We start from the raw sequence: 27,777 nt of genomic DNA, 5'->3' as shown, positions 1-27,777 counted from the left end.
AGAATAACTTGGCTACCTTTCCTTTGCTCTCATTAGCTGTCTTTGCTTCCTCTCTTTCCCTGTTTTTATGCCTCCATAATGTTCTTGTTCTGACCCTCAGTCCTCCTCACTTGACTCTTTGACACTGTTACCAAAGCACCCCTCTTATCACAGCCCTGCTCTGCTCCAGAACTCCTCCAACAAGATATGATTCCAGGACAGCCTTTTCAGAATTTTAGGCCACAACTCTCTTGCCTTTTTACTCTACTGAACCCATGCCTGACCACCACATATGCCTCATTTATGCCCCAAATCTCCACAAACATATCCTTGCCTCATGTTTGTTTGTTTTTAAAAAGTCTTTAGTCCCTGACCGGTTTGGCTCAGCGGATAGAGCGTCAGCCTGCGGACTCAGGGGTCCCAGGTTCGATTCCGGTCAAGGGCATGTACCTTGGTTGCAGGCACATTCCCAGTGGGGAGTGTGCAGGAGGCAGCTGATCGATGTTCCTCTCTCATCGATGTTTCTAACTCTCTATCCCTCTCCCTTCCTTTCTGTAAAAAATCAATAAAATATATTGAAAAAAAATCTTTAGCGTTGAAAGTATTACATATGTCCCCATCATCATGCTTCTTCAACATGGAATTTCCATTTCTCCCACACAATGTCCACTTGCAGAAATTGTTTCTACCTTATAAGATCCATTTGAAGTCCTACTTTCTTTATAAGTATTCTCCTGGGGAGACATCTTTTTGTGAACCCCATGGCAAGTATATTTTTCAGCTTTATGTTGTTTCCTTTTATTCTCATTAAAGCCTCTCTTTCAGATTATACATTTCTAGTGGAACAGGGTGGTGTCTTAATTATTTCTATTTTTCTTGCCGCTGCCAAGATGCCTTGTACATTACATCAATAGGAACAGAAAATAAATGAACCCAAATAATCATAGAAATTTAACAAAATGACATGAAAATTTAAAGTAACAAAGAAATTGCAACATTATGAGACAATTGGTGCTATTGAGAAGAGGCGGTCATATTTTGGAGCCTATTTAAAGGGGCTGGAGCACTCTTTAACCTCGTTCGGTGAGTAGGTGAGCCATGAGGACATGGATATAATTGGCATTACATCTAGAAAATATTTCTAGTTCTAATCTTTGATATTATTCTGTACTTCGACACTAAATATCATATTTATTGCTTTGTCATAGAGAGCTTATAAGAATTCTGCTTTTTCTCCAGTAAACCAAAACAGAAGATTTTACTTCATTTTATCCTCAAGACCTTTTATTTGTTTGTTTTATTTTGTGTATGAGGAAATAATGTCAGCATGAGTGGGCACATTTCAAAACATGTGAGTTGGACAGTAATTCTCTTTCATTCATCCTAGTGTTCTTCTCCCACGGCTTTGGCTGACTGGAACCAAGGGAAATTTATGACCTCACGCAGTTCTATGTCTGATTTTTGTATTGGTATTTTTCCCTGTCTGCATGGGGCAAATGAAGGCAGAGGTTGTGCTCCACAGCTTTGCAAGGCCCTATGGAACTGTCCAACCTGCCTGTGTTTTTGGTAATAATCTGGCAATCCAAACTATTTGGTTAAAGGTTGTTCTCAATCATCCTGACCGGTGTGGCTCAGTTGGTTGAGCATTGTCCTGTGTACCAAAAGTTCACAGGCTTAATTCCCGGGCAGGGCACATACCCAGGTTGCAAGTTCAGCCCATCAGGGTGCGTGCGGGAGGCAACCAATCAGTGTTTCTCCTTCACATCCATGTTTCTCTCTCTTCCTCGCTCTCTAAAATCAATACAAACATTTTTTATTTTTTAAAAAAAAGCTTTTCTAGGTCATCTTACCCCTGTCTGCCTTCGATAATAGAAACTAAGAAACTGCATCACTGTTATAAAGGCCATGAAGATATGAATGTAAATACAAAACATGGATTTTTGTATAGCAGTGGCTTGAGGAAATTACAAAATTTTAAGTATTATTATTCTAGATAGAATTATTACCTTTCAGATTTTGGGTAGAGCCTTATAAAACATAATACCGAATGCAGCCAAATAGCAAGATGGATGATTTTAAAGCATGATGACAATAAGGAGCTAAGTAATCAAGCCTCTTTCCTACGATTAAGCTATACTTCCTTAAATTTAGCCATGTGATCCTTCCTAATTTCCAAATACTATCCCCAGTAATTGTAATTCCTAGACTATAGAGTCACAATTTATTCTTCTATTTTCCAGGTTTGCCACAAAGGTTTTTTTTTTTAATGTTTTTGCCTAATAATTTATTAAATGTTTCATTGCAAACAATTGACTATCTTTTTAAATTAAATTTTATTTTTCAATTATAGCTTAAATTCAATATTATTTTGTTTTCATTTTAGGTATACAGAATAGTGGTTAGATAATCATATACTTCACAAAGTGGTCCTGATGTTTCAAATACCCAGCTGGCACTATCCTATATTCCCTGTACTTTATATCCCCATGACTGTTTTGTAACTACCAATTTATACTTCTCAATCCCTTCACCTTTTTCACACAGTACCCTAAACCCCACCCCACCCCACTTTGGCAAACATCTGTCAATCATCTATATCTCTGAGTCTGTTTCTATTTTGTTTGTTGGTTTATTTTGTTCTTTAGATTTCACATATAATTGAAATCATATGATATTTGTCTTTCTCTAACTGAGTTATTTCACTTAGCATAATATCCTTTAGGTACATCTACACTGTTGTAAATGGTAAGATTTAATTTTTTATGGCTGAATAATATTTTATTGTATATGTGTACCACCACCCCTTTATCCAATTGTCTTTGATGATCAAGAATAAACTCTGTGTTTTGTGTGTTCATGACTGTAAACCTTTTGCCCACCTTTGTATACCCAGAAGTGGAATCCATGGGTCAAAGACAGTTATGTCTTTAATTTTTTGAGAAGCCACCATATTATTTTCCACAGTTGCTGCACAAATCTGCATTCCCACCAACAGTGCATGAGGGTTCTCTTTTCTCCACATCTTCACGAACATTTACTATTTCTTGATTTATTGATGAAAGCCATTCTTACAGGACATTGTGGTTTTAAGTTACATGTCTCTGATGGTTAGTGACATTGGACATCTTTTCATGTGATTATTGGTCATCTATATGTCTTCTTTGAAGAAGAGTCTATTCAGGTCCTCAGCCCACTTTTCAACTGGATTGTTTGGGTTTGTTTGTTTGTTTTTGGTGTTTAGTTGTATGACTTCTTTATAGATTGTGGATATTAATCTCTTATTGGATGTACCAGTGAATATTTTCTCCCATTTAGTGGGCTATCTTCTCATTTTGTTAATGGTTTCCTTCATTGAGCAAAAACTTTTTAGTTTGATATAGTCCCATTTGTTTATTTTTCTTTTCTTTGCTCATGAGATATATCAGAAAAAAATATTGCTAAGAGAAATGTTAGAGAGTTTAGTGCCTGTTTTCTTCTAAGAGTTTTAGGGCTTGGGTCTTACATTGAAATCTAATCTATTTTGAGTTTATTCTTGTATATGATGTAGCAAAGTGTACTGATGCTGGGTGTCACCAATACCAGACCTGGCGCAGGTCAGCAAAAAGCCCAAGGCATCCCTGTTGCCACCTACTAGGCTCAGCCACTAAAAGAGCCTCAGGCAGCACTCAAGTTGCATAAGGGTAAAAACCGAGTTTTATGATTTAGTCCCTGAAATCAAAGCCAATTTTTGTGAAGAGCTGTAGTTAATGGGATAGGTCATCAAAAATTTACTTATATTTGGAGTGAGGGTCATTGATCAACTGGTGTGGATTTGTAACAGTGGTTGGCCTCTGTTACAACAGAGCAAACTAGAACTTGACCTCTAGTAGAGGTTGTAACTTAATATCAGTTTATTTTAATAATTGGTATGAAATATAACTAGTATCTAGGTAGAATTCAATTTAATAAGCACTTTCACATCTTTTTGTTCATTGGTTGATTATAAAAACTATTGGAAACAATAATTCTTGAGATAAAAAAACAAAATTATTTGTTCAAAATTTACAAGGGATCTTTAAATTATAATATCTCTCCAAATCTATTTGGTTCCTGAGGTTAGTGAGTGAGAGTTGGTACAGTGAGAGATAACTATTACCTACAGGACTTTGCCAATTTCACACTGTAGGATGAATAAATTTAGACTTAGAAACAGTAGGTGACTTTCTCTAGGTCACAAATTCATTAAATGGCAGTCTCATATTTTGAGCAATTCTTCTACCTCCATATTTAGTTGTGTTACCATTTATTCCTATCGGCCTTAGTAATCACATTTTGCTCATGAGAAAATAAGCTCAAAGAGGCAATTCATAGCAGAGGGTGATAAAGCTGGAAAAATAAAGAGTGTATATGGTCTTTGCAGTTTAATTGGTCCTGTGTTTAGGCTTATCTAAAATCACTGCCAGCGATTGCCACGGAACACTGGGACCATTGCAAGGGATAGAACTCTGGGTCCTTCTCCCAACTTCATTCAAAGCTGTATTGATTTTTTTTCTATTTTGTATCACATGGATCCTCCTTAAAACTTATTTCAAGAAAAGTCTAACTCCTAAAAACACCAAACCAAACAAAACACAGCGGCATAATGAAAACCACACATCCAATTCCTAATTTCAGAGGTAAAGGCACACTGCATCTGTGCAGAGGCTAGACTAAAACTCAAGTCTTTGCATTCTGAGTGCTCACTACAAGGCCTGCCAGGCCCTTTTTACCCCTTGTGCCCTTGTGGAACGAGTTCCTAGGAAATGGGTTTTCTTGTTGAAGGAAAAGGCCTTACAAATCGTCTCTTGCTTATCCCTCAACACGACCTAGAAGCATTAAACCTGGCTAGGAGAAACAATGTCAGAGTGGCTGCATTTTTCTGGCCCAGGCTGTAATTTCAGGCTCAGCTGTGTCTTCCCCAGAAAAGCAGACAGAGGGCTGCAGGAGGATCTGCAGGGCTTTTCTTCAATTGCCCTCCCTAAGCCAGGCTTTGTTTTGGATGCATTGAGTGGACCCTATTTCATTAGTAGAGGAAACCTTCCAAATAAAAACACCTCAATCTGGGCTTCTCTGTGTCCTACAGTTTATCGCTAATGCCAGTTAGTTATAGGACTAGACCAAGATATCAGGGAAGGCTGCAGACCCTCCTTCCTGCTTCCTGTGTGGGAGGATTGTTCTGAAGCTACTTTAAGCGAAAGAAAGGCCTGACAGAGAGCATGGCAGTTAAAACAAGAGGGGAGGGGGGCGGGAGGGAGAATTACCAAAGAATTTATATGCATATATGCATAACCCATGGACTCAGACAATAGTGTGGTAGGCCTGAGGGCAGGTGTGTGTGTGTATCGGGGGGAGGGGTGTGTGTTTGAAGGAAGTCAATGGGGGGGGATGGGATATTGGTAATACTTTCAACAATTAAGATACATTTTTTAAAAACACTAAAGCTTGTCTTCCTCAGTTCTGAGAATAATCTAGGTAGGCCACACGTATGCTGCTTAGTTAAAATTTGGTTAATATGCTCCTTTTCTTCTAAGGAATGCTAGGGGACTTTCGATGACTTGATATGGGCTTGTTTGAACAATCTTAGAGCAAGCACTCTGCACTGATGATGCACGACATGTGGTCTTTTCCCATAGCTCTTGCATAATATATGGCCAGACCCCTACCGAGATTATTTGGACGTTGTCTGTAAACTCTCCACTGATTAGCAAAAATTCACACTGATTCTGAGATAGAACTTCATTAGAAGTTTGTGAGAATGTTCTGCGATATTTCTGTTATTAGAAGTTGAAACATGCTGGCCTGAAAGAAAGGAAGGACATCTGCTTATTCCAATGACAAGAGGTAAGAAGGCAAGCACAAGGTTTATAGCCAGTGGTCTTGGAAACAATACACTTTTTGATACTGAGAATACTTTCTATTAGAATGTATACTTGTTAGCATATCTATATGAGAGTTAGATTTCTTTTTAACCTTTCTTGAACTCCCTGCATGTTTATACTATCTGATCCTACTAAAGACCTCCACCAGAAGTGACTCTTTGCCAATATTTAGGAATGACTGGATTGGGCAGCTAACGAGGAATTTTAGAAAACAAATGACAAAGGAAGAAACTAGAAAAGTCTGCTCCACTGGACAGAAGTAACAGAACATTTTCTTCTTCATTCTCTTATCACACAGGCAGTGTTTTTTCCCTGTTGCCCGTCTCACTAAGGAGGGGCAACTATTCTTACAAAAGATCTAACATTTACTTGAAACCAATAGTTTCCAGTAAAGGGTTTTTAGGATAAATACAGCTTACTAGTAAATATTGGTTTAATCTTCAGGGAAAATTAAAAGCTTGTGGTTTGGGACTGACGGCAGAAAGCAGATGCATAAGGACCAGGGACTGAAGGGTTGGTAAAATTCCCAAGTAAGGTCCTCTTTTCCAACTCCAGGCAAAAGAACCAGAGTGTACCCATTCATTTTCTCTTAAAGGAAAGAATTACCCCAAACCTACGAGTGCGGAGTAAAACTCAATCAGCCTTTTCAATGCTTTGCTTAGCAGTGCCATATAGTGAGCGCTTCTCATTCCTTCCCCACCCAAGGGCCTGTTAGAATAGAAATCATGGTAATCTGTGCTACTTTTTGTGGAGACTGTGTCTTATAAACTGAGCATAATAGCATGTTGTGTGACTCTGTTTATTGCCCAATTATAGCTCATGTGGGCATGTTTAGCTGAGTAGTGTGAGTCGCTTTTTTTCACATACAGCTCTGCTGGAACTTTTCAAAAACCATTTTGATGATCGCAACTTAAGAATTGCTCATGCCTTATTCAGTTCACTCATCACCAACATGGGTTACCTCGTTTCCCATCAGTTCTCGTTTCTTCTGTTGTCACTTCTTTTTTCCTTCTTTCTCTGCACAGCATTTGTGTTTTTCTAAGTGCCACATAAGACACCAGCAAGCACTGAGCTCTGCCATCTGTGTATGTTTTGAAATGGAATTCACCTGTGGTGAGCCACGGGCGAGGGACAAAAGTTAGCCCTCACGGGTCTCACCCTGCCCTCTCCTCTTCCCTCACTGACCTCAGAGGAGAACGTCAAACACCCAGAAGGTGAGCCCACAGATGCACCATCTATGAATTGTAGGGGGCATTGTTCAGCCAGCTACTCGGCCAGAAGAGGTTTTCTCTAACCATTCCTCAGAGCGGTCTTGTGGTCAGCATAATGTGTGAGACAACAAAATGTCATAGGGAAGGATTGAATTATCACTGTTGGTGGTTCAATTCATGGTCTTTTCTCTTCTGTGAAAGATGACACAAGCAAAATGGGTTAAAGTTCATAATGTAATCACCCCAAAGGCCCATGAAACAATGCCAGGCAGCAATGTGTCTTAGAGGCTGTGTATTGGTGGGCTTTCTAAGGCCTGGGAATCTTGCTGTGCCTTCGGGTGTTTGGGGATTGCCAAAGGCCATGTTCTCCCACTGCTGGTGGGTTGAGGGTCCCCTCACGATGCAATTCCCAACTGTTACCACACAAGGCTGTTCCTGACATCTGTATAATGTAGATGGGTCTTTCTGCCTTTGAACTTGCCATTTACCTATAGCATGAAAAAATAGTATTTTGGAATAGGGAGTAGACAGAACACAATTCCCAAATGAATAGTCTCTTTGACTTAAGTGTCCTGTGCAATACCAGACTGACTGAAGAGATTTTAGACTATAGTTAACCCAATAAATATCTTCATAGATTCAGAGAGGCAGAACACACAGAATCATTCATAATTTGATCATTATATTGATATTTCTTTTACTGTGTTTGCTGAATTACACACTATTTAGTTATACACTAATTAGCTATACACTAATTAGTTATACACTAATCTGGTATGATTGAGTGACTAAATATTCCATTTCTGCCTATTAGAACCTGTGTTTCTCCCTGTCTGACTACTTACTTTTGCCTAGCCAAGACCTTCAACCTAGAAGCTACACCTCATTCATATCTTTAAGAAAAAAAAAACCTTCACCTCAGCAAGATAAATTCAAGAAAACTTAGCCAGTCTTTGACATCCAGTTTTATGTTGTTATCGGCCCTTTGCCTTGATCTTGAGGTCTGGTCACCACTACTTTCCCAGACCCCGTATTAAGTATTCTTCTTATGCTTTGTGCCAACATCATCTCCATCTGGGGTTCCGATGATGATCTTGTCCTTCCTGAGTGGGAAACACCGCGGTCCTTGCCAGAGCTCTTCTTAAGAGCTGCCCCTGAGTTCCCTCTGCCATGCTTTGCTGTGCTCCCCTCATAGAATTTCCTGCCCATTTTTTCTGAGTATCACCTACTCCCGCACTCCTAATCCTTGTGTCAGCCCCAACTGTGAGGACACCCCTTTCCTCCAATAGGCGTGACAACACTGTCATTGCCTGCCTGCTCTAGCCACACCCTTTAGATAGTCCCTTCCGTCTGCTAAAGGGGACTTCCTCCCAACACCTGTGCAATGGCTCCAGCTCCAGGACCAACCTAACCCAGGGACTGTGTTCGTATCCACTCCGTCCTGCCCTGTAGTTTGTCAGCCATGTTCTGAGATGGAGTGTAAGGTAGCATCACCTAGAAAGAAATGTCATTGTAAAACTGTGTAAGGGTGACCTCAGTGGTGCTTTAGAGACAATTTGGACGGGAGGGCAGGCATGAGATAACCAGCTGCCCCCGGGGCAGGTGACACAGAGCTGAGTAGGAAGTTGGCAGAATGCTCCAAAGGAAAGAGTCATCAGGCACACTCCATGTTAGGAGAGCCTGGGTTTTCCCAGGCACATATGTATAAATAAGGTAAAGAGATTCTCCTCTCTGTGGAAAATACACTCCCTTCACAGTCACACAGTAAATCCCCTGGAGCTGGCGATGAGTATTACCATATGAAAGGATGTTCATCAAACCTAAGATAAATTTGCCCATTATCTTATTCTTATTTATGAAGGCCAGCATGAAAAATCTTTGGATAAAATTATACTGGTCAGATTTAAAAATAATACTTGTCATTTTTGCTTCTAAAGATCTAAGCTAAATGATTTATATGTATTATGTAATTTTCAAGGTAGATATTATTATGCTCCTTGTTTTGATGAAGAAACCAAATTTCAGAGAAATAAACATCTCTCCCAGGGTCACACAGCTGGAGAATGGACATTTTGGGCTTGACCTACTCTAAAGGCATTGCGAAGCTGGCACAAGATGTATTACTAGAACTTGCTGTTTCTATCCAGGATGTTATAACAACATGTTAGCTTAGTATTTTTCAAGATAGTAAGGTGTGTGGCCAAGCCAAACACTCTGAATCTTGCTGCTTCTGGATGTATGGCCTACAAAGAGAAGAATCTTAATTATACAAACACCCAGACTTAGGGGCAAGTATGGAGTGTCAGGAACCATAAATAAGAAAAGTAAAAATTAGTTGAAACAACCTAGTAAGAAAACTTAATTACTTTCGACCATCAAAAAGTAGATGCAGGGTTAACATTTTTGCTACAGCGAAATAGTACTTGCGTTTTTCTTGTACACAAATTGTTCTGAATGCAGTGTGCTTCATGTTTCTATAATGTCCTTTGTTCTTTTGACATTATTTTTGTATATAAGTAAAGCCCCTTGTTTACATTACTGTTTCAGAAGCTTTGGGGTTAGAAAAAGGAATAGTTTTCTTAAATTGATCTGCCCTCAAATCATGTAATAGTTAAAACAATAGAAAGGAGAGAGCAGGGTGGCCCACTCTGTCCTGCACAATTTTGGCAATAACTGGAAAGTGTGGGGGTAGAAACCAAGATCATCACAAAAAAATCCTCATAGGAAAAATATTGGTTTTGGTTAAAGTGGCATCCGTGGAGAGTGTGCCTGTGGAACCAGAGCCTAGAGGTAGAAAAGAGACCACTTGATGGTTGCAGTTTGGGGGCATGAGCAGCTATATCAGTCAACTCTAAAGCTTTGGTGAGATACCTACCACGGGCTCAACATAAAGTTCTGAGTAAGGCCCTGTGAGAGGTGCAATCCACCTCCAGGGCACAAACTCAAGAGAAAGAAAATGGAAGGCCCAGCCGGTGTGGCTCAGTGGTTGAGTGTTGACCTGTGAACCAGGAGGTCATGGTTCAATTCCTGTCAGGGCACATGCTTGAGTTATGGCCTCAATCCCAGTGTGGAACATGCAGGAGGCAGCCGATCAATGGTTGTCTCATCATTGATGTTTCTATCTCTCTCTCCCTCTTCCTTCTTCTCTGAAATAAGTAAAAATATATTTAAAAAAAGAAAGAAAATGGAATAGTAAAATTGAATCAAACTGTGATGCCCACGAAGTGGGTGAGTTTTCTGGAAGGGGGAGGTTCCATAGCTCTTAGAAGATGTGTGATAACAAAGCCAGGGAGTACTCAGCAACTGGGTGTTCCAAACTCCTGGTTCAGGGCCTTGCTTGTCTGACTTTGCACTTAAGGCCCTCTCCATGAGTCCCATTTTGGGGATTCATCCCTTACTCTGTGTATCTTGTTTCTTTGGTAAAGGTGGAAATGGGGCTTACCCCATTATAGGTTTTGTTAACATTGAAATATATTATGAATATTATAATTTCTTCCTTAGCTGTGAAATGTAAGTGTGCATCTTCTGCTTAAAAACTGCCTTTATGTATTCGGCAATGGAGCTGATGGCATTTTATATGCTCAGTGTTTTGACAATAAGATTTGAATCCGACAGCCTTTGGAGATTGTAGACTCACATTACAAAATTAATAAAACTCACCCTTGTGAACACACACACACACACACAAATAATCAATACATATAGATTATGATATAAGGTTTCAAGACATAAGTAATTTGCCAGATTGCAACAGACTGCAAAGGCCAATTTCAGATTGAGTATTAACCTGATGTCTTAGCTGTTGCCCTATCCTTCTTCCTATAGAGGGGCGTTGGAAGAGGATGGGAGGTGCATGCCTTCAAAAGCAATCGCTGTTTACTGAGCGTTACTGTGAGCTATCGATCTTTCTGTGGGCTACCCGTTTGCAGTATCTTTGGGGAGAAGTTCTGGTTGCAAGGTCCCATACTTAGTGACCCTGCAGAGTGCACTGCATGGAGCATTCTTAGCAGGAAGACCAGCCCAGGTGAACGACACCCACCTCTCCTAGAACACCTTTTTCAGAGAAGCCCTTCTGTCCTTTCTTTGCCATTTTTCTCTTTCCTTGAGCCTACGCCATGCCTTCCCTTTCTAACTTCCTCTGCTTCTATGGCACTGAGGGGGCATAGGATATTTGTAATGCGATCGTAGAAGGACCTGGGTAAGACATTAAAGATCTATACATGAACTAAAGAACCTAGTCAGAGAAGAGGAATGGATGTTTAGAAATGATCATTTACTGAGATGGGAAATCTAATGCAAATCATAGTTTTGGAGGGTGGGGAATAACCCAGTTTTGAACTTGCTGAGTTCAGATTGCTTATAAGAGACATCTCTGTCCTAGCTGATTTGGCTCAGTGGATAGAGCATCGGACTGCCTACTGAAGGATTCAGGGTTCAATTCATGGTCAGGGCACATGCCCAGGTTGCAAGTTCGATCCCTAGTGGGGGGCGTGCAGGAAGCAGCCAATCAATGATTCTCTCTCATCATTGATGTTTCTATCTTCCTCTCCTATCCTCTCTGAATCAATAAAAATATGTATTTTTTTTAAAAAAGTGACATCTCTTCCTTCCTCTGTCTAGCTGTGCTTTGCTTTCTTCACATCCTTCTTCTGAAACAGAAAATCAGGCTCTGGGGCAAATATTACTTTTAAAGGAAAGTCAAGGGGCTTTACTATAAAATGTAGTCAATTTTGTCACTACTCCAGCTTCCTTTCAGCATAAAGCTGTTCCCGAGTTCATTCTCCTTTTAGAAAGCAGATTCTCCCTCCATTGCTCTTTCCTCCTTCCCTCCCTCTCTAGCTCTTTCCCTCTTCTCCTCTCTCCCCCACCCTCCCACCCACCCTTCCTTCCTTCCTCTCTTCCCTGCTCTTTTTTCCTCCTCCCCCCAAATCATTTACCCTTTCCATTTTTCTCATTCATTCTTTTATCACACATTATAGATCGGATATAATGAGCTTGGCATTCTGCTAAGCGCTGAATTTATGGAGATGGGAAAGTCTTTGGGAGTTTAGAGTTCCAAGAAGAAGGGCCCAGCTGAGACTTCAAAAGCTCTTGGATTTCTTCTTTGCCATAAAGTTAAGAACCCCTTTTGGGAAGGCTTCTGGAGGGAAAGTTCTCACCAAAAATCTAGTAGCAAATTTTTCTGTCAGTCTCAAAGGGAACACACCATTTTCTATGGCTCTCAGGGGCGGGCCTTTATTCATGTTTGAGAGACTATAGAGGGGTTTGCTGGGGAGTGGGTCCCACACCTAGACTGCACAAAGTCAAAACCCTGGCCACGAGCAGCAGCTGTGCCCTGGCTCAGAATGTGAAGCCAGCCAGATGCCACCATGGAGTTCAGCTCTTCTCCTTTACAGGAACCCAACTGGACAAGACTCCCAAAGTCCTCCTCACTTCTCCGTTTGCCAGAGCCACTTGCAAGATAAGATTGATACAAAGCAGAAGATCTGCTCTTTGAAAAGGCTTAAGCCCCACCTGGCCAGTGTCGCTCAGTGGTTGACTGTCGACCTATGAACCAGGAGGTCAAGGTTTGATTCCCTGTCAGGGGCACATGTCCAGGTTTGGGCATTGTGGGTTCGATACCCAGTAGGAGGTGTGCAGGAGGCAGCAGATCTCTCTCTCTCTCTCTCTCTCTCTCTCTCTCTCTCTCTCTCTCTCCCTTCCTTTCTCTGAAATAAACAAATAAATAAATATTATAAAAAGAAAAGCACACGATGAAAACTAATATTTATTAAGGACCAATAACCTCACATTTAATAAGTGAGAGATACGACGCGGATATTGTCCTGTGATAAGCAGACAAGTAAGCTACTGGACTGAGAGATTAAACGCTCACTCAGGAGCGCACACTAATAAGGTGCAGGGCAGGGACGTGAATGTGTCTGCACTGCCCTGTCTCCTCCCAACGTCAGGCATTGACTCGTCCAAGGTTCTGTATGTAAGCGCATGACCTTGAAACCATGGATGGCAACATACAGAGGTGACTGATTCCTGTGTTCTTAAGTTACCCCTGTCTATGAAGGCTGAGCCCCATCCGTCCCTATTTCAAAGGGACAGGAGGTGTAAATGTTTAAAATAAGCAGCTGGCTTTAATCTGTTGTAACCAAATTGCTATGAGACTAAGTTCTTCCATTTAATACATCATTTTTCTCTGTTTATACCTCCACTCCCTTCCTGTTTGTGTGTGTGTGTACATTTATATAATTGCACTCTCATGCACACTCACAATCATAATGTACAAACTTGCCTGATCCAAGAATTTCGTATGGGATCGCACACTACCTGATCTGCAGTTTGGCTGGTCCATCTAGGGACTGGCATGCCTTCCAGGGGTCCTGCAGGGGCCGTCAGCTCTGCTTCTGTGCTCTGACACAGCCTGTGCAGAATTTGACAGTTGATAAGCACGAGCTTCTCTACAGGCTCTGCCATCTACTTAGACCTTTTCTTTAAGATAACACTGAAAATGATACAGCCCAATCACGAGACAGCTCCAGGTCTCAGGAGTCCATAATATTGTGACCTGTACTATTAAAAAACCAGAAGCCACGAAGGTCATTTCACAGGCAACATCTTTTTTTTTTTTAATATATTTTACTGATTTTTTACAGAGAGGAAGGGAGAGGAATAGAGAGCTAGAAATATCAATCAGCTGCCTCCTGCACACCCCCCACTGGGGATGTGCCCGCAACCAAGGTACATGCCCTTGACCGGAATCTAACCTGGGACCCTTGAGTCCGCAGACCAACGCTCTATCCACTGAGCGAAACCGGTCAGGGCAACATGAGGCTGCAAAATCCTTCACCAGCTCCAAGGAGGGTCTCAGAGGTGATAAGGCTGCTCCCCTCCCCCAAGGCATGCGCTCTCCTCCTGCTCCCCAGAAAGAGTAATATCACTCTTGGCCCAGGAAATATTGTACATCTGCTTTCAATGCTTGCAAATCAATAAGTAAGTTCAAAATACGATTATGGCAAAATATGAGTTTGACTTTTAGATAATCAGTTATTTGGAAACTACTCCAAAATGATTTACTCTAATCTACCAGCTCATACTAGTACCCAGTATTCTCAAAAATCTAAAAACTGATCTTGGAGAGGGTAAAGGATTTACATGCTTTAAAAAAGAAAAAAAGAAAATCATTACATGAAATTAACATCTTTTTATGACAAAATGCTCATGAATACAGTTAAACTGAGAAAAATCTTAGCAGTAACTATGGCAAAAATTGATATTTCAATTGCACAAAGGTCTCTTTAATAAATAAAGTGTTTACACAAATTCCACTAAAATGGAGTAAAGAACGTGAACAAGCAATGTATACCAAACAAAAATATAAATGTTCTACAAACAGGTAACAACTGCAAGCCCATCACTAACGACAAAAAGGCAAATAAAACTACAATGTCATTTCCCCATATAATTATCTAGAATTTTTAAAGAAATTATTTTGCTCTGTGCTAGCAAGAGGGTCTTGCAGTGATCATTTTCATACCAGATGGTTGGAATTTAGATTAGCATTTTTGCAATAGTTAATTATGTCTTTAAAAAAATTACCCTTAGACCCAGTCAATTCTTTTTTGAAAATAATTTTCCAAAACATACCACACATAAAATTTAAATGCAAAGATATTCATTAAAAATTATTTATAACAGAAAAATATTGAAACAATTTAAAGCCCAACATACAGAGAATGATTAAATAAATAATGGTGCATCCTTAAGGTGACACGTAGAGCGCCCATCAAAGATGGAATTTTTCTTTTAGTTTACATTTAATATTATTTTTTATTAGTTTCAGGTGTACAGCATAGTGGTGAGACAATCATACACTTTACAAATTATTTCCCCCAATATTTCCAGTACCCATCTGGCACCATACATAATTGTTACAATATTATTGACTGTATTCCCTATGCTATGCTTAACATCCCCATGACCATTTTGTAACTACCGATTTGTACTTCTTAATCCCTTCACCTTTTTAAAAAATATGTTTTTGTTTATTTCAGAAAGTAAAGGAGAGGAAGAGCGAGATAGGAACATCAATGATGAGAGAGAATCATTGATCAGCTGCCTCCTGCATGCCCCCCCACTGGGGATTGAGCCCACAGCCGAGGCATGTGCCCTGACTGGGAATTAAATCGTGACCTCCTGGTTCCTAAGTGGATGCTCAACCACTGAACCACGCCGGCTGGGCGCTTCATCTTTTTTTCAAGTACACTGATTAAGATGAAAAACAACAACGTCATGATGTGTTAATAGAAAATATGTGTCAGTAGAAAACTTATAATGTATTTCATTTTCTAGTAAAGGTATACAGTTCATTTATATTTTTAAAAAATGTTTTATGAAGTAAAAGATGACTGAATTGCAAAATACATAGCTACATTCACATTCCAAATTTGGCAACTCACCCTCTGCAGTGGCTTGGAAATAAAATCACCATAAATACTGTGTATATTTATATATAATTAATGAATCACCAATACACTGAAAAATGTTTTCTCTCTTCTGGCCAGCTCAGCTCAGCTAGATCTCGGCTAAAATGACCATTTTTGCCTGTCTGTGCGCTCTCCTGCAATGAGGCTTTTCTCTGGAGAAGATGACCTGGAGAACTTGCAGCTCTTTCACCTAGAGTTTCCAAGTACTCATTGCAAAGTGCTCCCTCTGAAGAAGAATGTGATTGAGTGTAACCTGGTGTCCACTTAGCCTACCACAGAGTCATTGCTAGAAGCTTCCCACTGTCACTTGTGGAGGTTGATTCATTGTCCCCTTAAATCTCTCTGGAAATGGGAAGCTCTCTGGCTCACACAGTCCATTCTAATGCTGACTATCTCGGGACCCACATCGGGAGTATTTAGTCCCCTTAAAATTACCTTTGACAGAAAATCACTTTTGGCCGTTTTCAATCTTCCCCCCCAAGTGGTCCCTTCTTCACACCTTATCCAATAGTTCCACAATTCTGCTCTGCTGCCACTTCCCCTTATCCACTTTGTGACTTCCTAAGATTAAAGGAGTAGAATTATGGATCTCACACTGTTGAGTCCAATGAAACCAGAGCTTCTCTATATATCTAATACACTCTGATCAGTGGCATATAAAATCAAGTATTTTTCTCTTAGTGACTATCATGAACTGATAAGAAACAGGGGAGGTTGACCATTTTTGTCCCTAGACACTACTCAAACAATTTAAATGGCTGCCCCAAATCATTAGGGATGCTTAACTTGGCCTGTGAATACTAAAATAACAAATCTCCCCAATGGTAGAATATAAGAGAAAATAAAAACCTTAACCCTGAACCAACTTTCATTATCCTGTAGAAATAAATAAATACCTGCATTAAATGTGATTTTGAGATGCTATGCAGATTTTTCTCTTATGATGTAATTCTATGGAAAAAAAACCTATAGAAATTCACTTTGGCATGAAAAGCATTCTCTACAATTGCCCATAGTTGCTTATTTACTAGTATTCATCATTTTTTCTCATTCTCATTGCTCTATAGTCATTCACAAAGAGGGGTAAACTTGGACCACAGGTAGTTTCCAGCTTCCTGGATTTCTTCTCTGAGCAAGTCAGAGGCCAGCAGAGTCACAGTGAGTCATGGAAAGCCCTCTCATTTTCTACGAGATGCAAAAAGAACAGTTGAGGAAAGATGTGCATTTTCTCAAAGACAGACAGTTTCCAAGAGAGAGGGACCAAGTTGAGTATGTGAGTGACATAAGCAGCATGAAATTTGGCTGGCTGACTCAAGTCCATATTTGTTGACAGGTCTGTTCCACAAAAGGACTTGAGCAATTAGAAGATGGAGTTTCTGAGAAACATTCCAGAACAGATATTTGGAATGCTGGGGGCATCTGGGTACTTTAAACATTCTGAGATGTGACTGTCTGTGTATCAGGAATGAGTTCATAACTAAAGATATTTTGAGTAATTGCCAAGTTGATGGAATTGTCAGAGAGCCAGGAATTAGCACTCCTTGAATCATAGGACCCAGCATTTGCTAAGCTCAGAAGGCTTTTCCTTTCTCTGATCTGAAAGGTGACTTTTTAGCAGTCCATCGCCTTAACCACTCAGCAACCTCGTCCACTGAAAGGTGACTTTTTAAAATGTTAAATGTAAAAGCCGGGAACATACAAGAATGCATTTAAGAATCCTGCAGTCATAGTATGATCACTAGAAAGGTGAATTGATTTGGTATCTTAGAACAAAGACACCCATGAACTCTATATAATATGGCACAAATCAATAAATATTTACTGATCATCCATAATGTTTTCAGCCAGTGCTAAAATGAGCATTGGATGTAATATTTACACAGAAGATATGACCTCAAAGTCCAGCAACATAAATTATAGGTAAGGAGTTAAGACTTACACATTTGAGTCCCTACCAAGATTGATAAAAGAGGACAATATTTTAAATGTTAAACTGTGTAATATAAATTGTCAATGCCATAAACATTTAAAGAAGGGAGTAATCTGATGCACGGCCTTTTGGGATACCTCAGAGTGTCTAGAGATGGACACTCTGACCTTGCACTTAAGACATTTCAAATAGAAAAAGGGTAGGTGAAGAAAGGCTTGAAGAATGAGAATAATTTAGATGAGTAGATATGAGATACAAGCTGGATTTCTGGTCTTTAAGTGATTTTTATCCAAAAAGAAACTTGAGCAAGAGCGTGGTGAGATCAGCAGAACTCCATCGGAATCTGCATTTGGAGAGTTCTATGACACACATTAAAGAATTTGAGTGCTCACCCCAGCTGGCATGGCTCAGTGTTTGAGCATAGACCTATGAACCAGGAGGTGATAGTTCTAATCCTAGTTGGAGCACATGCCCGGGTTACAGTCTCAACCTCACTGGGGGTCCTGGCCAGAGGCAGCAGATGGACAATTCTCTCTCATCATTGATGTTTCTATCTGTCTCCCTCTCCCTTCCTCTCTGAAATCAATAAAAATGTATTTTTAAAAAAAGAGAATTTGAGTGCCTTCACAATAGAGACTCTTCAGAAGCATGATGAAGGAACTCAGCCTAATGAAGCAGGAAATTGCAAGCCATGGGTTCCTTAAGCACAAGAGCAAAGCCTTGAAATAAGTACTTGGGCAAGGCTAACCTGTGAAATCCTCTGAAGTGTGTACCAGAAAAGGGAGGTTAGGGCCAAGGATGCCACCGGAAATCAGTATGAGCTGCTTAATGTGGACTGTGAAGGGGGGATGGAGAGGAGAAGTGAGAAGTGAAGGAGAAAGTATTGTGAAGAAAGCAGAATCTGATGGGGGCATCTGTGGGCAGAGTAAGTCAAGGCTAATTTAAAGTTTGTTAAACTTTTTAAGATTAAGGCCAGGAGCTTCTGTTAACAGGAAGTTGCAGAACAGAGAAAATGATGCATATGGCCTCATGAGTTTAAGAAAATCCAATAAAAACAGTAAGTCATTGGAGATCTGGAATTATAGTTGGGTAACAGCTCAAAGTGCTTCAGGTTTGCCACTACCTGCTTACAAGTATAGACAAACAGATTTTTTTTTTCTTGAAACTAAGGTCCCTTTATTCTGCATACAGCTCTTACTATGTCTGTTTTCCAACACATGGGCAAACACATGTATGTATGCATCCACTTATTTTCTGCAGTGGAGCTTTAAAAAATGTATTGAAATGAGATCAATAGAGAAGACAGGGAAGGATTATCTAAGCAAAAAAGGTTGACATTAATAAAGATGTGAAAGTCATGAAATAAGAATGAAAAATGTAGTCAGAGAATGGAGCAGGACGAGAAATCCAGCTCAATATTATTAACTTTCTCTTATGATGTCTTCCCTGATCATCTCAGTCCAGGAATATGGTGGCTCATTTCTCTGAGCTGTCTTACTCAAATGGCACCTATATTCTAATTCTTGTGCTAAAAATTTAATTTCCATTTTTAGATAAGGTTTTAGTAGACAAGAATGAGTCTAACCCATCCTTTTGTTTGAAATAAATACATGCTCAATAAAATATTTTTTTTTTCATGAGGTGACATTGACATTTTTTATTTATTTATTTATTTTTTTATAAAAAGTTTTTTTATTAATTAAATCTTTATTGTTCAGATTATTACATTTGTTCCTCTTCTTCCCCCCCATAACTCCCCTCCACCCAGTTCCCACCCCACCTTCCTCCCTCACTCCCCATCCACTGTCCTCATCCATAGGTGCACGATTTTTGTCCAGTCTCTTCCCACATCCCCCTCACCCCTTTCCCCCCAAAGAATAGCCAGTCCATTCCTTTTCTATGCCCCTGATTCTATTATAATCACCAGTTCATTCTGTTCATCAGATTATTCACTTGATTTTCAGATTCACTTGTTGATAGATGCGTATTTGGTGTTCATAATTTGTATCTTTACCTTTTTCTTCTTCTTCCTCTTCTTAAAGGATACCTTTCAGCATTTCATATAATACTGGTTTGGTGGTGATGAACTCCTTTAACTTTTTCTTATCTGTGAAGCTCTTTATCTGGCCTTCAATTCTGAATGATAGCTTTGCTGGATAAAGTAATCTTGGTTGTAGGTTCTTGGCATTCATCACTTTGAATATTTCTTGCCACTCCCTTCTGGCCTGCATGGTTTCTGTTGAGAAATCAGCTGACAGTCGTATGGGTACTCCCTTCTAGGTAACTGACTTTCTTTCTCTTGCTGCTTTTAAGATTCTCTCTTTGTCTTTTGCTCTTGGCATTTTAATTATGATGTGTCTTGGTGTGGTCCTCGTTGGATTCCTTTTGTTTGGGGTTCTCTGCGCTTCCTGGACTTGTAAGTCTATTTCTTTCACCAGGTAGGGGAAGTTTTCTGTCATTGTTTCTTCAAATAGGTTTTCAATATCTTGCTCTCTCTCTTCTTCTGGCACCCCTATAATTCGGATGTTGGTACGCTTAAAGCTGTCCCAGAGGATCCTTACACTATCTTCGTATTTTCGGATTCTTTTTTCATTTTGCTTTTCTGGTTGGGTGTTATTTGCTTCTTCGTATTTTTTTTTTTAAGTTTAAAAACGTATTTTAATTTCTCACTTTTTTTTTAAATTAAATCTTTATTGTTCAGATTATTACATTTGTTCCTCTTTTTTCCCCTCATAACTCCCCTCCTCCCAGTTCCCACCCCAACCCCCGCCCTCACTCCCCACCCACTGTCCTCATCCATAGGTGCACTATTAAATACATTTTTATTGATTTCAGAGAGGAAGGGAGAGGGAGACAGAGATAGAAACATCAATGATGAAAGAGAGTTACTGATCAGCCGCCTCCTGCATACCCCATGCTGGGGATCGAGCCAGCAACCTGGGCTTGTGCTCTGACTGGAAATCAAACCATGACCTCCGGGTTCATATTTAGATGCTCAACCACTGAACCACATCGGCCAAGCTATTTCTTGATTTTTTAATGATTTATTCGGCTTTCTTATTTTTATGTTGTGAGGTAACATTAAAAATGTAAACAGGAAATAATGCTGCTTCTTTCACGAAACCATTAACATGTGAAGGCAGGCTTGGGGTTCAGTGGATATTTGTCATTATTTTGGCTCCTCATCTTGTTTGAGAGATTTCAGTTTTATGAAGCTGAACTTACCTTTCACTATAGAAGGTGCAAAGGCAGGGTGAACAATTTTTCATTAGAATATGGGTATGCAAACTGGACATAACTGCAGCATTTTAATGTTGGAGCTAACTGACACAATGAGGGAGTAATAGTGCAAAAATTGCTCTGGTGGCAGCAGCCACTTTCCATTTCCAGGAGTAGAAGTGGCATATTAGCTTCGTCCAGCTGAGCTGAGCTGGACAGTGCAAGCTGCAGTTTCCCATGTTTAGAGGAAGCAACAGCAGGAGACCCCGGCCTGACTCTGTGGCCAGAGTTTGGCTCTGGCCCAGTGCATAGCTGTAAATAATACAAAAATAAACTCCATGTTTTGCATAATCACAACTGTAAACCTATGTTTGTTCCAACCTGCATTCCCATTCTCCACTTGAGATTCATCAAACTTCACTCTTCTCCAGCAAGAGAAATATAGCTAAATTTATGATCTAGGAAAGTGTTTACTTGGCTTTCCTATTTTTATAACATTAAAAATGATCACCAAAGTGTTCACATTGGTGAATTCTTTGATCTACAGCAACTTCTCTTTAAGAAGACATAAGTCAATCCTGCTTTCTTTCTTTCGTAGGAATAGAGCAAGCTGCCGCAGTCTTATGTGTCAATAGCAAGCTTAATGCCAAGGTGGTCATAACACCTCAGGCTTGCTCAGGGTAGGTTTAACTGGAAACCCCTCACCAGCACTGGACCACAATAAAGCACCCACCATGTGACAGAAATGAGGAAAACTGTGTATAATGAGAGAGAAGGACTTCCCTCTGTCACTAAGAAACATCTGTTTATTCACTTGTGTGTTCATTCTTTCAATAAATATTTATTGGACATTTGCCTACTAGGTAAAGTGGCACATTCTTACACGTATACATTCCTGAGTACATGGCCTGGCTAGGAAGATTTGAAGGCAGTCACATGAGCACCATTCAATACAGTCATTAATGTAGTGGAGCTAGGAACAAAGTGAAGTTGAAAGGGAAGGAAGACCAAAGTTTACCTGGAGAGGCAGTCCATGCTTCAAAATAAGGTACTACTACTGCTTTGTATTGTCAGGTAGACAGGACTCAGTGGGCCATTCTGGGCATTGTGAAAGGTATGTACAAAGCCCTGAAGCATGAGGTGAGTCTATGTGCCACTGTGTTCAAAATGTAGGGTAGTTGGGAGGGGGAAATAGGAGATAAGAATTAGGTTTCTATCTTGGATATGATGGGGACCCAGTGAAGGACTTGAGTAGTCACCTCCAATTCCTTTTTTATTCAGATATTACTTTTTTAAAAGAAAGCTAAGGTGTTAAATCTGATAGTGTATGCAATTTTGACCACCATCTAGCACATCAGGAACACACCACATTTAGTAGCTCTTATATTATTTATAAGAAGGGCACATGAGTTGCAGAGCTGTTCTACATTTTCTTATAGCCTATTTTTAGAAAGGCCAAATCTCTATTCTCCTTATTGGTGTTTGTTGGCTTTAAGCCACGTTTGAGCCCATCCATCTACCCTATAGGACTTCCCTTGGGTTCAGCTTCATTGGGAACTGATGGGAATAGCAGCTCCCAAGTTGTCACTGCATCTTTCATAAGTCCTGCATTCATACAAGACAGTAGAGCCTTGCAGATCATTGATCTTGTCAGGAGCTGGGAATCTTTCCTTTCATGTGTTAGGAGGTTGGGTGAGCAACTCTGGGGTGGGGGCGACTGAGTGGGCAAAGGAAGATGAGAAGATCCAGCAGAGGCAGGGAAGCTACATAGTCATTTGCTAAAAGTGGGGATATTGTGCAAATGAACAAAGTATTTTTAAAGGACATTCCTCATCATTGTGTACATCTCCTTCAACCTTCTTTAAAACCTGCTTCAATGACACTGTCAGTTGTCCCTAAGCATGATCAGACTTTAAAGGACCCAGAGGTCCAAAATAACAATGGGAAGACAAACAACAAAGCTTTTAAGGAAAAGTAAAACTGCTTTTCATAAATAAATATACAAATTCATTCAGGCACTCTATAAAAAAATTAAAAGCCATTCCAGACATCACTTTCCTCCTCCTCCCCCTCCTCCTCTTCCTCCTCCTCCTCCTCCTCCTGCTCCTCTTCCTCCTCCTCCTCCTCCTCCTCCTCCTCCTCCTCCTCCTCCTCCTCCTCCTCCTCCTCCTCCTCCTCCTTCTTCTTCTTCTTCTTCTTCTTCTTCTTCTTCTTCTTCTTCTTCTTCTTCTTCTGGAGCTGTCCTACAGAAGCCTCATGCTCCACACTTTACAATGTCATATTCAAAGTCACAAGTGGGAGAAAGATAATGAAAATTTGGGAACTATCAGTAGCTTGTTCTGGCTGAAGCACCAGGTACAGGCTCAGTATCTCAAGTCCAATACTCCAGAGGAAGATCCTATGTTGTCAGGTTCCCTTGAATGGGTGGAAGCAGCTAGGTCATATGATAAGATTTCTATTCTAGAATGATCATCCCATTAAGTGAGTTGAGCATGCTTGGAAAGAGTTGACCATGGAGATATGGAGGTAATTTACAGGGGATAAATAGATAACTGAGCCCTAACCAAAGTGGCAACAGTGGGACAGATTTAAATGTAGTGACCAAATAGAGGTTGGATAGACAGAGTAAGGGTGGTGGGAGGGTGGTGGATGAAAAACACAGTTGTCCATGACACCTCCCAGGATAATGAGGCAAACTATGTCACCAATTATCAAAGTGGGGAAAATGCAGGGAGGTGAAGATTTGGCAGTAGGAGAAACAATGAATTTCTTTCTGGACAGGAACCTTTTAAGTATCCCATTTGGGAACCAAACATATTTAGGTAACAACTGAAATGTTATATATTAAATTAACTTACCCAGAGAGAACCTATGAGGAATCAGGACTGAAAACAGAATTACATGAGATACTATACTTTAGGTCCACTAAGAAAAGAAGAACCTACACAGATTCTAAAAAGAAGAAGACAAGAGAGCTAGCAAGGAAACCCAAGGAGAGAGGAAGATGTTCCAGGCACAAAATAGGAAAACATCTCATAAATGAAGTGGTGAGATGGGCCAGTTGCTGTGAGAGGTCAAGTAAGATAAGGACCAGAAAAATACCCTTCAGATGTGACAGATGTTCTTTAGTAAACAAATTACTCTGCTAAGGACTGCAGTAAAAGGGGGAGATGCTATTGTGGGGAGATAAAAGAGAGATAGCAAGAGCAATCTGTTCTATCAAGGAAAGTAGAGAGTGCCTGCCAGAGAAAGACCAAGTGAACTTTCACACTTAGGAGAGACCAGCGCATGGTTATTAGCTGATGGGAAAGGACTGATAGAGGACTGGACAGATTCAAGGTACAAGGGAAGGAAAGATATTAAAATAATAAATACATTAAGGCAGAAGAGATGAAAAGTCCAGAGCACAGATAAACTTGATTGTGAGATGGAGTACTTCCTTCTTGGAGGCACCAAGAAATGTGTTAGATTGGGGTTATTTATTTGCTTATAATTTGTGGAGTCAAAACAGTAAGAATTCCATGTTTTAGTGGCAAGTTGGATGTTTTAGGACAGTGCTGCACATTTGCAAAGGGTGATGTGGAGATGAAAGGAAGCTGGTCATGGAAGAGGATTGCCGAGGAAGCCTGCCAATCCAGCTGAAGTGCCCTTGTGAATCCCTCAGGCAATACGTAGCAGCTTCCCTATGGAAGCAAGGAAGGCAGGAATTTGAACTATTCAAGGTTAGGAGAAATTCCTTCTGTATCTAGAAATTCTGAAATTGGGGCACCAGGCACAATGACTTCACAAAACATAGTAAACTCTCACTATCCATTTAGAGGGAACATAGGTTTTAAATGTGTGGAGATAACATGACCTATAATTGAATAACCTGGAAGTAGATACAGATGTAATGTTTAGAATGCCTTTACCCTGTGTAAGTTCTATTAACCAAATTTACACTTTAAAAAAAGGAAAGAGAGATATCAGGTTCCCCAAACAAACCACCAAATAACTTTACAAAGCAAAAGGGTCTTGTTTTTAGATTTCATTGCACTTGTTAAAGTAAACAGATCACTTTGAGGATGGGCTAGATAGACAGCTAAGGAGGTGGCCAACTGCTGTCTCAATTATCCTGAGGGACAGGGGTCTGGAAAACTGATGACTCATTCTTGGTTTAGTAAACCAGCAATCTTGGGAGCCTGGCTGTAAAGTTTCAGGGCATTGATGTGTCTCTGTGTGTGCGTGCATATGCATGTAAAAAAGCCAGAAAATTAAATTTCTCTGAGACATATTCCTTTCATCCGTTTAAGAGATTCTTCAGGATTCAATTAAGCAATGCATGGGTTTTTTTTGCCAGAGATGAAAATCTGGCAAGTTATACCTTCTATGTTTCTTTAAGGAAAAAAAAATTCAGAGCTAAGATTTCACTTCCTAGACTTTTCTTTTAAGTTAGACACCCTCTATATGGGGTATGGGGCATTATGAACCCAATTCCCCCAGAAAAAATTCTTTTGTAGCCAACATGGTCCTAGCAAGCCTAAAATAAGTTGCTAGAATGAATACACCCAAGAATGTAGGGCCAACTCAACAGTCAGTGGTGGCTTATTTTTTCCCCCTCTTGATGGCAAGCTCCTATAGAAGTCTGATAATATGGTCCATGACTGGGTTTCTTAAAGTTGTGTTAAAGTTTTACAGATATCCTACTTATTCCTGAGTTATATATCTTCTCATTAATTCTCTCCTTTTCTACCTTAAAATGTGATTCTCATTCCATAGCATTTGAATCTAAGAAATGAAAGAATTTTCATGGTGTCTCAGACTTACAATAATAAAATTAAGAGTGTGAAGGCAATTTTGAAATCTCCTAGACTATTGGCTCTCCACCATAGTGACAAGACTTACTGTTGACTCATGACTAAAAGAGCAAAACAATCCATTTTAAAAAAAGATAAACATAGTTCTATATAAATAAATTTTAAGTGGTGCAAAAAAAACCCATAAACAAAGTTAAAATACAAACTATAAGTTGAGAAAAATATTTTCAACACATATGGCAGAACATTTATGCCTCTAATATACAAAGAACTCTTACAAACAACCTAAAATGTGCAAATAATTATGAATAGGCTCTTTACAAACAGCAAATTCAAGGCCAATACACATAAAAAAAAGATGTTCAACTTCATTGCAGGTCCAGATAATGAAAATTAGAATAATAATAAAATATCATTTTTCACCTACCAAACTGTCAAACACAAAAAAGAGTGGAAACCCATTCTACACTGGGATGTGGAGAAAGGAGTCCATTCATACATTGCTGGTGAATAGGGGGACAACCTGAAAATGCCTATTAAGAGTAAAAGCACATGCATTTTTTGACACAATAATTCCAACATTGTACATGTGGCTGCCTATGAAAAGCAATCCCACTGAAGAGTACAACAATCAAAGAAGGGGAAATTACTCAGGGAGAGTCTTTGAATGTTAAGTAAATTCAGTTGCAGTAAGTTGACCTTCTTGGTGGCTCTTAAAGTGGTTATTAGTTTCTAGGATACCACCACTTTGAAAAACATTTCCATTATTGTCATCTTTTTTTTTTAAGTTCATTTGTACAACTTTCTATTTAAAGGTCAAGGGCTATTTTTTCATCTTCTTTCTAATTACATCTGAGAAATAGCCACAACCTCAGGCTCCTCTGTCAGTTCTAATAAGTCCAGAGCAGAAGACTCCAGGAAGTAAACCACAAGTTTGTGGGCTTTAAGCATTATGAATATGCTTGAAGCCCGGTGCACCAATTCGTGCATTGGTGGGGTCCCTCAGCCTGGCCTGCACCAGTGCACAAATCCATGCAATGAGCCTCTAGTATGCATATAAGATATTTGGTTAATCTCTTCCCACCCTTCCTGCTTCCCTCTGAGATTCCTCAGTCTGTTCCGTGTTTCCATCCCTGTGCATTGAGCATGTGTCCCTTGGTGGTCAGTGCGCATCATAGCTACCGGTCAAATGGTCGCTTAGGCTTTTATATATATATCTCTATATAGATATATAAAGATATATATATAGATATATATAGATTAGTGGCTCCGAAGGACCTCTGTGCGATGGGACATAAAGCAAGGGTTATTAATGTAAAGACTCAATCAAAGTGTGGGCCCTTGTAGCATAGTAGAGACTTGAGACACACATCAAATATTTAATCTATTGTTTATTAGTTAGGGTGAAAATGCCTTTGAACTCTATCTCACTAGTTTTCTCAGGAACCAAGTTATACTCCCCATTATATTGACAGAGCCAAGGGATAGGTAGAAATAAGGTTAGAAAAGATGTTTAGACCTCATGGGGACATTGACATCACTGCTTGATTGTTTCCATTCTAAAATGTGGTCAGATTCTGAAAAACAGCCAGTCACCAGCGACAACCAAGTTTTTGTTTACACTTGCAAGAAGCCTCTGAGCAGTGCAGTGCCACTTGCATTCTTTGGCTGCCCATTTTATGGTATAAATTAATGGTCTTCTTGGTTTGGCCGAAAGCGTTGAATTCCTCTTCACAGAGTCACTTTTCCATTGTGAGACAGTCATCTTCAAGACATCTCCAGTCTTGGACCAGCAAGAAATTAAGCAAAAAACGTAAAAGTTCAGAGGCTTAGAGAAGAACCTCCTCAGAGCCTTGGCCCCACTACTGTTGGTGAGGAGAGGTGATAAATATGGCAAGTGTGAAACTAGTACTTGCTTCCTAGAGAGAAATTAATGCCAGAGGGTGAATGTGACAACATGGGTTTCAGGCTTGCCAGGGTCTCTCCTTCCTTTTCATGTCTCTGGAGTCTCTTTAGCTTGGGAATTCTGCGGCCACCCATCTGCCATTCCATGGAATAGTAGCCGGAGTCAGTCACATGCCAATATGCTGTCTCCTTTCATTTGATTTCAGCTTCACCCACTCACATCCTATTCTCCCAACACTAGCCTCATCCTGATGTCAAGACTCTGACCTGGAACTCCAGTATCCCTCTCCCTCCCCCATGGCATTCTCAACTGAAACATCCTTGGAGAATTTTACATCAGATGCAAGCAGTACTGCTGTATCA

The sequence above is a fragment of the Myotis nattereri genome, assembly GCF_964212035.1.
Source record: "Myotis nattereri genome assembly, chromosome: 11".
NCBI classification, from domain to species: Eukaryota; Metazoa; Chordata; class Mammalia; order Chiroptera; family Vespertilionidae; genus Myotis; species Myotis nattereri.
This window is presented reverse-complemented; position numbering follows the sequence as displayed.